The sequence below is a fragment of the Chenopodium quinoa genome, unplaced genomic scaffold, assembly GCF_001683475.1.
Source record: "Chenopodium quinoa cultivar QQ74 unplaced genomic scaffold, ASM168347v1, whole genome shotgun sequence".
NCBI lineage: Eukaryota > Viridiplantae > Streptophyta > Magnoliopsida > Caryophyllales > Amaranthaceae > Chenopodium > Chenopodium quinoa.
In genome coordinates this window covers 5,183,547-5,194,307 of record NW_018743327.1, presented here as the reverse complement: position 1 = coordinate 5,194,307, position 10,761 = coordinate 5,183,547, and the positions used below count along the sequence as shown (strand labels likewise).

Sequence of the window (10,761 nt, the reverse complement as noted above, 5' to 3'; positions counted from 1 at the left end):
AGTTGGATCGGACTCGCAAATAGTTTTCCAATGATATATTATGAGCCCAATTCCGATGAATAATGAAGAAGTTATGGCCGAAATACTAAATTGGGTCTGAAATGGTTTTATGGCCCAATGATCTAGTGGAGGGCCCATTAATTATTATTCATGAAATTATTAGGATTGATTCTAATTTTCTAGAATAATCTAGAAGGTTATTTTAAATTCTAATGAAGTTAGGATTGGTAATTATCTTTTTAGAAAATAAGGATTTGGTTTGAAATAAAACAAGCGTTTATTTATGATAAAATCTAATTTAAAATGGATAAGCACAGAGTTTAATTGCTTAATTATATTAGGAAAAGGATTTCGTACAAAAGCGCGTTTTATCTTTTAATTATTGTCAAACGACAAGTCTATCGCTAAACGTGATGCTTGTCGTTTCACGTTGGGCTCTGTCGCCAGCGACAGGAGTCTGTTTTATTCCGATTCAAATTCTAATTCTTTTCTATCATTTTCAGACTATATTCTCTATAAATAGAGTCTTATTTTCCCTTTTTTAATCATCGACAATCATCAAGAATCATCATCATTAATTCTCTCAAGCAATAGCTTATTCTTCTCCCTCTTTCTAAACCCTCCCTTTTACAAAATTCCGCATTCACGAGTTCTAGACACACCAAGCCAAGTTCAAAGTTACCTTCGCCCTAGACGTGAAAGGTTGATAATTTTTAGGGTTTGGTCCCAAATCCCTATTTCAATTATTTAATTTAATTGTTTAATATTTTCCTTGAAGTTACCAACGTGTGTATTTGTTATTAGAAAGAGATACGAGGCCTCGAAGTAAGTAATTTAATTATTTAATTACTCTTTTGATATAGAAATCATGCTTACATTATTTTAATTCCTAGTATCATGTTAAGATGTTATTTATTGCTTTCTAGTATCATGTTTAGGTTGCTTCCTATTCTTTTTTATATCGTGTAGGTATCATGTTAGGAATAAAGCTCTGATATTTATTGTTTAATGACATGCTAGGATTTATTATTAATCATGTTAGTATCATGCCTAGGATCTTGCTAATATTATATCCTTTATTGAGATTATTATTATGACGATGATTGTTATTATTGTTACTTGATATGTTATTGTTATTGCTTGATCACGTCCTCTCTTGCATGTTTAAAGAGAATTTGTACTTGTAATCATGCTTAATAAGATAATTAATAATCTTGTTTAGGATAATGTGATTATAATTCAAGTGAACGCCAATAATAGTTTTGTTTGTGCATTAATATTCAAACAACATAGATTAAACAGGTTTAGGATTATATATTGATTGTATGTTAGCCATAAAGCGCACATGAATATGAGAAGAATAAAGTAGAGGCCTATTTTAAGGCAGGTTCAAGCTCTTTTAGGTTGGATTTGTACCTTCATCCCCGAATATCCAGTCATGGTTCCAGACCACTATGGAGTTAGCGATCTCATGGATCGTGAAGGGGTGTAACCCTTCACCCTATGAACGGTTTACAAGTTCCTAAAACTTGTTGGCGACTCTTTTGCTCTAGCTTCCTTAACTTTAAATGCCACCATGCTTAAGTGTATGATCACAGTGGGGCTCAAGCGTGAGATGCTTGAAATTATTCAGAGAATTAATGATGAACATATTTCACCATTTTAGGGATTAGGATTGGAAGATATAACATTAAGCAAACAAAGGTGGGGTGGGGAGGTGAGGTGAGGTGAGGTGGAGTTTTTGCCAATCAGTCAACCTTTGCATAATCTGGGAACAAGCTAACCTTTCACTCCTATTTTTTTCAAAACAAGCCTTTTTACTACTAAAATCACCAATTCTTTTCCCTCACTACAAAACGGTAAAATCAACAGCCAAAGTCAACTAATTTTCGGCTGTTTTAAAGGTGAAGGAAATAGAACGGGTGGTTTTATGAGGTCGGGAGTGGTCGAGGGTCGAGGAAGGATTTGTTTTGCGGCTCGGGAAGAGGGATGGCGGTGGGGTTTTTTTTTTAAAAAAAAAATTGTTTGTTAAAAAAATATTTTAATTTCTTTTAATTTTTTTTTCTTTTGTGAACCTAATATATTGATGACACGTGGATATGGTGAACCCCACTCAATTTTTTTTTTTATTTGTGGTGAAAACCAATTTTCAGTTGTCTTATTGATGTTAAAATAAAACTTTAAAGATGTATATGTTCTATTTACCCTTATTAAAAATTTTAGTTGTCTTATTGTAGGGAATATTTCAAGCATTACCTCAAACTTGAACCCCACTGTGATCATATACTTAAGCATGATGACGTCCAAAGAGAAGGAATCTAGAGCAAAAGAGTCGCCAACAAGTTTTAGGAACTTGTAAACCGTTCACAGGGTGAAGGTTACACCCCTTAACGATCCAAGAGATCGTTAACTCCAATAGGTCTGGAACCATGACTGGAAGTTCGGGGATGAGGGTACAAATCCAATCTAAAAGAAAAAGAACCTGCCCTAATAATAGGCCTCTACTTTATTCTACTCGCATTCATGTGCGCTTTCTGACTAACATGCAATCAATAGATTTACCCTAAACCTGTTTAATCTATGTTGGTTGAATATTCACTAGTAGAAAAAGTGCTATTTGTAACGCCCTAGTGGTAACTGACATAAATTATGTTAGTTACAAAAAGAGTATTAGTAACTGACATAGATAATGCGGGTTACAAATAAACTAGTATTAGTAACTAGCATAACCAAGGTCATTTACAAAGAGTAGGTCAATGATAGGCTGACCAACTTTTAGTAAGGAGCATAAAAAATATCAGTTACAAATAATAAGTGAAACTTTATAGACCTTATTAATTGTAAGGGGCTTTATTAAGGCCAGTTACTAATATTAGCGCCCACCACTCACGCTTCACTTGTATTTTTTTTTTTAAATTTTAAACAAAAAAAATTAGTTTAAAAAAAAATAGTTGGTACTTGCCTACTAGTCTGCGCTTCTTTTGCCTACACACCTTTATTTACTTTTTTTTTTTTTGGTTTTTACTTATTCCCAATTTTACAGAAAGAAAACATTGAAGAACCCTAACTTCTTACTGACTTCCTCCCCCCTCACTCTCATTCAAGGACCGGCGCTGCTCTCAGATCGACGTTGGCCGCACTCCGCCGACGGCCGACCGGTGTTTGCCTGCTTGCCTTTAGCCTTCTCTGAGTTCTCTCTCTTCGACAAAGCAAAACTCTAGTCTCCAGGTTTAGTTTTTAATTAATCTATTTTTTTTAATTGTTAATTGAAATTGTGAGTTCATTCATTTGTGAATATGTGATTTTCTGAATGTAATGTATTTTGACGGATCATTTCCTCTGAAACTGCTCTACTCCTCCAAAACTGCTATGAAGCTCCTCCAAACTCAATCATGGAAGTTATCAACAAGGTACGCCCTCGATCTCCTCCTAATTTATTTATATTTTAATTAATTCTGATCTAACCGATTATTCAAGAAATAAAAATATGAAATTTTAGGGTTTGTTTTCGCCTTTTTTTTTTAATTTAATTTAATGGGTGTTTAGGGGTTTCATTATGTGATTCTTTCAAATTTGGCTTCGTAGTAGCAGATTGGGGGCAAGGGGTTCGATCGCAAGAGAGAGAAACCGGAATTTGTAATTCCTCACCATCATTGGCGAGTAGTGGGATGATTCCGAAATCGTTGTATGTAGCAGAAGAGCACGTTGCTGCTGGGTGGCGTACTTGGCTTGCCGCCGTTGCAGGGGGGTTATCTAAGGGTGGGTCCGCAGCGAGATGATTTATTGAGAAGTTAAATAAGGTATAGCTCAATGTATCCTTTGTAATTATTTCCTGGTTTTATGAATTTTAAATTGATTGATAAATTAACTAACAATTAAGAAATTGGATATTGTTTAATGCATTGCATTTGGGCATTCATACAAACCAACAATTACGATTTATATATAGTAATGGGAGTGACTTTTTTGTTTCATTTGTATTTGGTTGAGTTTCTCCTAATTTTGTCTACGTAGTACTTTTGTTACAATGCAAATTTAGATTTAAATTTCTGTTTTTTGAACTTAATCTACAAAAAAAAAAAAATAAAAAAAAATTAAGATTATTGTTTTTCATGTATAGTTGCATTGTTGTATATTAGGTGTATTACTTGAATTTTCATGTATGTTGATTAAAACTAAAGAGTTTATCTTCTTGTTGAAACAGAACTTGTTCATCAAATTTGTTGTGTAAAGGAAAGCATGGTGTTTCCTTGAGTTTAGACGAGTAGAGGAGAGTTAAGGATTCATGAGAGTTTAGATGATCTAAGCACCGACTTGGTAGAATATATATCTTAATTATCAGATGCATCAGTAAAAGAGCGGGGCGTTTTTATCATTGCTTTATCTGGTGGTTCTCTCATTGGCTTATTGGGGTATTCAATCTATTCATTGCTTATATTTTACATTATTCATGCCTTTTGGTTAATTATTTGTGTATATAATTTTGTGCCAAAACAGAAAACTTGTTGAAAGCGCCTTATAACAAAACTATTGATTGGGTTAAGTGGTATATTTTTTGGACTGATGAGCATGTGGTAGCAAAGAGCCATACTGACAGCAATTACAAGCTAGCAGGACGGTCTCTTGACCAAGGTCCGTTTTTTTCCCTCTTATTTTTCATCTATAGCTTCTTTACTTTTTGAACTGAAAGTGTTTGCCCTGCTTTGAAGCAGATTCATGTATTTCCTTGGTGTCTTCTTTTATTGTTATTGTACTTGTTTTATGACCTTGGAGCTTCATTTTGAATTTTGAAGCCCGCCTGTATGATTGCTATATTTGTGTACTGTGTAGTAATTGTGCAAGTTAATTGCGGTTATTGAATGCTCCTATTTTGTGGAACTGGCTTCATATCTGAGGACCTAGTTTGCGGGTTTTCTTGGAATAGTTGTAAGGCTAAATTGATGAGTGACCATAACTCTTAAGGTATTCTTTTGTCATTTTAAAGTCCAAATTTACTGTAGTTTATGCGGTGAAGGATTGCTATCAAATCATACTCTTCAGTATTTTATTTCCTATGTAAAAACAACTGCATAAAATGTACAGATCAGGTGTTGTGTTTAAGCTTAGAATGACATGTTAGCTTTATGGTTTTTTTTGTTTCAATTCCAATATAACTGTCATCAACTTATCATGATAGAAGGATCTATAAGTCATGAGGCTTTTGCAAAATTACAAGGACCTAAGAAAAACTATATGGAGAGCTTACTCTTATTCTTTTCTTTGATGCTTGAATTATAGGGTGTTGGTTGCTGGCCATAAGTTTATTAGTTTATCTTGTCTCTTTGAAATTCTCTAAGATCATAGAAACTCTCAAGAAGCATAGTAATTTTCATGTTATGTGCTGTTACTTTGTTATATGCCTTGACATTTTGTAAAATGCTGCTATATACAATTTGAATGGTATTGGCATGGTTATGAATGGTTTAGCCTATCCTTTTTTTATTTGGGGGAGGGGGGTGTTCATATGCAATTTATTGATGTAATATTTGCAATTTTTCAGGGGCTAGTCTTGTATTCTTCCCTGATATGTATTGCATTCTTGTTCTCTCATTCTATCTCTCCAGATAAATGATGTCCGTAGTTTCGAGCTCAATATGCTTTCTTCACAATTTGCTGAACTGTTACACCTGCCTTTTATAATCTTACACGAGAAAATATTTTTATGCTATTTATTCATATAACTTGAATTTGCTATCTTCTTTTTTCCAGCCTTTGTTGATGCAGTTCTGTTTATTTTACAAAGGTTATGCTGTTAAGGGGACAGTCCTTGTTAATCAAACGCTATAAAGATAATTTGTTTTTATTACATACAATGTTCAGGTTGGAGTTCACTAGAGTTTTGAGCTAGTTTAGGCACTTAGATTCATCAAGTTAATTAAATAATTTTGCAAAGAATGACTTTCCTAAGTGTATGTCAATGTTTGATGTTACGTGAATAGTCTCCCTCAGTTTTGTTGCTTATTTTTTTTATATACCCTCAGTTTGATGCATTGACCATGTTGGTAGAGTTCACTTGGTGACTGTCTGAAACAACCCTTTTTTAATTTTGGCTTTTGTTTATGTATATATTTCTTTCCCATGCAGAATTCTGTCGTAATATCAAGTGCTCAGTGTGAACTTGCTACAATCCCATACAGAACAGTCAAATTTGTGAAGCAGACGGAGACAAAATCGACAAAATCGTCAAAATTTGAAGATTGACCATTGTATCAATTAACTAACTAGTTTTCTTTTTTTAGTTATAGAGTATTATTTAGTGTGAATTGTGAGAGAAATATTTGTAATTTACAAGTACATCAATTCAGTATAATTTACAAGATGTCGCTTAAAGTTGGTCTTATATTGGTTAGATTGATAGTTATTAACAATTAATGGTCTTTACATTAAAAAAAATATAAATATATATATAAATGTAGTGTACGGATGGTGGCAGTAGAGGAATTTGCTACTGCTACCATTTTTTTTTAAAAAAAATAAAAACACTTTTCGTAACTGGCATAACTGGCGTTAAGCTATGCCAGTTACAAATAATGCTTTATTTGTAACCGGCATAACTTAACGCCAGTTACAAATAGTATGCTTTTTAACTTGGAAAATAGCTTATTTGTAACTGGCGTAAGGTTAATCCAATTACGAATAGTACATCATTTGTAACTAACATTAGGCGGTTACAAATAGTTTTCAAGAGTTGTAACGGTGACATTCGCAACCAACAATGCCAGTTACAAAAAGTCAATTTCGCCAGTTACAAATAGCATTTTTTCTACTAGTGATTAATGCACAAATAAATCTATTATTGACGATCACTTGAATTATAATCATATTAGCCCTAAAAAAGATTAATAATTATCTTATTAAGTGTGATTACAAGCAGTGGCAGATCCAGGATTTCTAAACTTGTGAGTCACCCTAAATAATTGATCACCTGTAAAAGTACAAAAAAAAATTCGAATCCTAAAGGATTTTTTTGACTTTTACCACAAAAAAAATCATGAAATTATTTTTTACTACCAAAAATTTTAAAAGTTTTATTTTACCACAAAAAAAAAAATTAAAAATTGTTTTTTACCACCTGTCGTCAAAAACCTAACGGAATATTTTAAATTCTTCGATTTTTGTACCAAACACATCTTATATAGGGGCTTTGGGGGGCATTTTGGTCCTATGGAATCTGATTAGGGGATTTTGCTCCCACCAATCGGAATGCGCCACGTGGGCCAATCAGGTCCTGCCAAGTGTCCACCAGTTGGAACTGTCAGGGTTTGCCACGTGGCACACGCCTATTTGTCCACCCTGGACCTATTATGTCATGACACGTGACATCCTCCATGCCTAATGGAGAAACCGGCCACCTAGGCCCAACTTCCAAGGGAAGCCCAATCAGCCCTAGGTTAACCTAAACCTAGGATTGGCACGTTTCCCAAGGTTATAAATACCTCCCTTAATCCTCATTAAGGGGGATTACGCACATTTAACACTCTCACCTAGAGAGACCCAATCACTTTTATTTCCGCATTAATTACTCCTTAATCAAGTACTAACTTGACCGTCGGAGGCGGATCTCCAATCATCCGGAGCATCCGTTTGTTTTGCAGGTACAGGCGTCCGGTTCCAGTCTCGGAATTGTAACTCTCCCGCAGGACATCAGAAAACCCCGAAACATCTTGGCGCCGTCTGTGGGGAGAGTACTTCTGAGATGGCATCCACGTCTGTACCGACTCCTGAAGAGAGGCGTCCCCTAGACGACCCTCAAGTTCAGTCGGACCATGATACTGAGGAAGAATTTGAAGTTGAAGCTCACACAGCTTCAGACAGGACCCTAAGGGCCCGACGCACCCGTCATACCGAAAGGAGGGAACGAGAGCATCTTCAAACTGGAGTCAGTGATCCAGCCGGCGCACCGCCTGTTCAGCAGCAGCCGGCTGATGGGTCTGCTCCCGTTACAAGAAACGAACTCATGACCTTCATGAGGGGCTTCAAGGGAGAGATTCAAGAGTTGCTCAACAAGAAGCCTGCTCTGGCCAAGGAGCAGTCGGCTAAGAAACCTTCCACTTCAGGGAAGAGGAAGCCAGTTCAAGGGCGAGAGGCGACCCTTCATCCTAACTCTAGGAAGTGGGAGCCGCCTGCCCTTGATTTCACAAAGTACCGCTTTCCTACTCCAGGAAAGAGGAAACCTGTTCGTCATATTCAGGCGGACGGGTCGAAGAAAACATACACAGATGCTCGGCTATTGCTAGAACAGAAGAAGAATGACCGATTGTCAGAGTCGGCCTCTACTTCCGACTTCCAAGACAGTCTACGCAATACCTCGATGAAGTATACTCAGTCGTATCATGAGAGTCAGTTAGGCGGCACCTCCTGTCAGTCCGGCTTTCATAGTGACCAGGCGGTACCAAATTTACCATTTGTACCGCAACAACAATATTTTTTGCAGCCACCTCTGTTTGGTGGGCATGCAACAAAGAATGTCCAACCTATGGACTGGCAGCTACGGTTGCTTAGACTTGGGGAACAGCCGTCGGCCTTCTCCAAGGAAATTGCTGAAGCCGCTCAGCCGGCCAAAGTGAAAAATGTATTAGTAGGCGCCTATGACGGCACTACTAACCCAGAAGACCATTTGATGGCATTCACCAACCTAATGTACCTTCAAGGGTTGGATGATCCCACTTGGTGCAAGTGTTTCCCAACGACTCTCAAAGGAATCGCACAACAATGGTTCGGCAACCTGCCGACTGGTTGTGTGAATAACTTCAGGACGCTTGCTTACTTATTCACCTCCAATTTTGCCATGAACATACCTGCGAAAAAGACGACCCTTGATTTAGGAACGATTCAGCAGGGCGAGAAGGAGGGGCTTCGTTCTTACATCAGGCGGTTTAACCTGATGAGAATACAGATTCAAGGGTTACCGGATGAGGTAGCCTATACTGACTTTTTCAGAGGCCTCAAAGACGGATCGACATTCAAATTTGATTTGGTCCGAAAGAGGGTGGCGACTCTTCAAGAGGCCTTGATTGAAGCGGAAGCCTATATACAGGCGACTGATCTTTGTAGTACAAAACAGTCGGACGGGAAAAGGTTCGACAAAAAAGAAGGACGACAGAAACAATTGTCGAACAAAGATGAGAAGAAAAGAAAAGAGGTCTGGGAGGCTGATTCCTCTAAACAGCCGGCCCAGAAGAAGAAAAAAGAATTCAAACCATACTCCCCAAAGTATGCGTTTAACAAGGATAGCCAAACTATCCTAAAGGAAATCAAGGGACGAATCTCAATTGAGAAGTCGGTCCCCATGAAGGGTTCTGCAAGCAACCGGAACCAAGAAAAATTCTGTGATTATCATGAAGATGTTGGTCATCACACCAACGAATGCATCAGTCTCATGCGGTATCTGGACCGCCTGGCTGAGCAAGGCGATCTTGACTCTTATGTCAAGAAATCTACGGGGAACACTTCCTCGAAAAAGCAGTCGGCCAAAAAGAGTCAACAGGCCGACAACTCTGATACAGATGATGCAGTCGTCTACACCATTGCAGGCGGCTTCGCAGGAGGCGGTCCCACTATTAGGGGCAACAAAAACAATATCAGGCGGCTAGATGTAAACTCCGTTCACCAAGAACGACCCCCCAAATATTCATTTCCTGAGATTGTCATCACTGAAGAAGATCTAGGAGGGGTAAGGGGGCCGCATGACGACCCTATCGTTATTGAATGTAAAGTGGCCAACCAAAGAGTTGGCCGAATCCTTATAGATACTGGAAGCTCCTCAGATCTTATCAGTAGCAAATGTCTGTCAAAACTAAAATATCAGACTGATTGCATACATCCGGCATCCCACCCTTTAGTAGGGTTTTGAGGAGGAGTCGTCCACCCAGTGGGACGAGTGGATTTACCCATCCGCTTGGGTGAAAAAGGGGAAGGACGACACATGGTAGTCCGGTTCCTGGTAGTAGAAGAACTCTTGGCCTACAACATGATTCTGGGACGTCCAACCCTAAATAATTCCAAGGCTGTTATAATCCCATCTCTTATGTTGCTCAAGTTTGAGAGGGATAATGGAACAGTCCGGTCCCTAAGGGGAGATCAAAGGATGGCCCGAGAGTGCTATCTCTCGGATATCAAGCCCACTGTTATGGCCGCTGGGTCAAGTGGTGGAAAAACAGACCTTGACAATGTCAAGGAGTGTGCGCCTGTTAAAGAAGCAAGCGGCAAGAAGAGAAAGGCAGCCCAGACAGGGGCCGCAAGAAAGGACAGAAAATAGCAATCATTGGCAGAGGAGCGGTCGGATGAATTCCGCCCTCAGCCGGCTGGTGAGCATACGGACTTGATCTTAGACGACTCACGTCCTGAGCGAACAGTCAAAGTTGGGACAACTGCTCTGAGAGTCCTGGGTGACGATTTTCACAAACTATTGAAAGAATACAAGGACATCTTTGCATTCGAAGTCCACGAAATGCCAGGCATTAGTCTTGACCTTGCAGTACATAAACTGGTTGTGGATCCGAAAAAGAAGCCGGTAAGGCAGAAGAAACGGAACCATGGCGAAGAAAGAAGTCAGGCGGCAGCCGCCAAAGTTAAAAAATTACTTGATGCAGGGTTCATTCGGCAATGTTACTTCCCAGACTAGGTTGCAAATGTGGTGCTTGTTAAAAAGCCGAATGGCACCTGGCGAATGTGTGTAGACTACACAGACTTAAACAAGGCGTGCCCCAAAGACAGTTACCC

The 10,761-nt window shown here is 38.3% G+C and overlaps 1 long non-coding RNA gene across 4 annotated transcripts; it reads left to right on the top strand.

Moving 5' to 3' along the window:
• The first annotated feature begins 2,953 nt into the window (after positions 1–2,953).
• Positions 2,954–6,379, top strand: LOC110737434. 4 transcript variants are annotated; one of them, XR_002514409.1, is made up of 6 exons: positions 2,954–3,228; positions 3,376–3,410; positions 3,586–3,800; positions 4,205–4,412; positions 4,498–4,632; positions 6,124–6,379. It is a non-coding gene; the product is annotated as an uncharacterized LOC110737434 (long non-coding RNA). The 4 variants fall into 4 exon arrangements; XR_002514410.1 differs by lacking the exon at positions 2,954–3,228 and having other exon boundaries at positions 3,235–3,410; positions 4,205–4,387; XR_002514407.1 differs by lacking the exon at positions 2,954–3,228 and having other exon boundaries at positions 3,235–3,410.
• The last annotated feature ends 4,382 nt before the right edge of the window (positions 6,380–10,761 follow it).